The sequence below is a fragment of the Elephas maximus genome, chromosome 14, assembly GCF_024166365.1.
Source record: "Elephas maximus indicus isolate mEleMax1 chromosome 14, mEleMax1 primary haplotype, whole genome shotgun sequence".
NCBI lineage: Eukaryota > Metazoa > Chordata > Mammalia > Proboscidea > Elephantidae > Elephas > Elephas maximus.
The window spans coordinates 25,517,803-25,519,426 of NC_064832.1; positions in this window are offsets into that span (position 1 = coordinate 25,517,803).

A 1,624-nucleotide genomic window follows, 5' to 3' on the forward strand; every position below is an offset into this window, starting at 1 on the left:
TCTTCTTTTGAAGAAGGATTGTTGTTGTTGTTAGCTGTTGAATCAGCTGTAACTCATGGCAACCTTATGTATAACAGAGAGAAGTATTTTCTGGTCTGTGCCATTCTCATGATCATTGGTATGTTTGAGTCCACCGTGTCAATCCATCTCACTGAGGGGTTCCCTAATTTTTGCTGACCCTCTACCAAATACAACGTACTTTTCTACTTATTTGTCTTTCCTGATGGCGTATCTAAAGTAAGCAAACTGAAGTATTACCATCCTTGCTTCTGAGAGCATTCTGGTTGTATTTCTTCTGGCAGTCCATGGTACATTCAATATTCTTCCCCTGTCCCCCAGAAACTGGAACGCTTGGGCATTTTAACTTAGCATCTGACTCAATTAGATGTCCAGGGATTCATGCCTCTACACCTTGGTATTGGGGTAAAGGGTGTGCTGGGGGAGGGGAGCAGTGGGTTAGGGGGCAGTATACCCTCAGTGAGATGAATTTCCACAGTGGCTGCAACAACGGGCTCAAGATAGCAATGTTTGTGAGGATGACGCAGGACCGGGCAGCATTTCATTCTGTTGTACATAGAGTTGCTATGAGTCAAAATTGACTCAAGGGCCCCTAACAACAATGCCCTCTACTTGGTAGCTTTCCCAACTTGTAGAGATGTCCCTTGCAGCAATGTGAGGTACCCACCTGTCTGTGGAGAAAGCAGCCAGAAACTGAAATGACAACTGAGGCATCGTCAGCCATCATGAGAGCCTCTCTCCCCTCCCCCACCTCTTCCCTGTGCCACCCCTACCCTCCCATTTCCAACAACACATGTAGGAATAAGTTATGAAGTGTCCCACTGGGAAGCAAGACTTGAATGAGAGGAAGACAGTATAGTTAGTTATTACTGATCACCTCTGGTTCCACTTTATATAAAACTACCACAAGTACCAGCTCTGTGGAGCAATTCATGCACCAGAGCTTCCCCCAGCGATTAGGCTGAGCTCATCTCTGGTGGATACTACAGCCTCACTTAGCTTTTCCCCCTGCGCTTTCCTCCTTCTCTCACTCCCCTTTTCTGAGAACCATCCTCCAATAAATCACCTGAATAAGAGTCTCCATCCAGGCTCAGCTTCTAAAGAATCTGGCCTACAGCAACACACTCTCTAGAAAGTCTGCATTCTAAAATATTTAGTAAAATGATACATTTCGTCTAATTTTCAGATCTGCAACATTTTTCTCAGCAATTCATTTAGCCATGCAAAGGCTGAAATGTTTAAAATTCTGGTTTTGAAGGCATGTGGGTGAATGACTTCTTGCCCACAATAGCTACAGCAGCACCAGCAACAGCAGGAACATTTCCTAAGTCTTTCCCATATACCAGGCCTTGTACCAGCCTCCCTCCATGTAACATAGAGTGTATAGGCTTGGCTCTGGAGTCTTTCAAACAATGGTCAAATTCTGTTTCTATGTCTTACTAGTCATGGGACTTTAGCTAAGTTACAAACTCTCTGTGCCTCAGTTTCCTCATCTGTAAAGTGAAGCTAATGATAATACCTCATGGGTTTGTGAAGGCTAAGTGAATATTTTGCTTGGCACGTGGAAACAGCTCAATACATATTAGCTCTGAGTATTAATAATTGT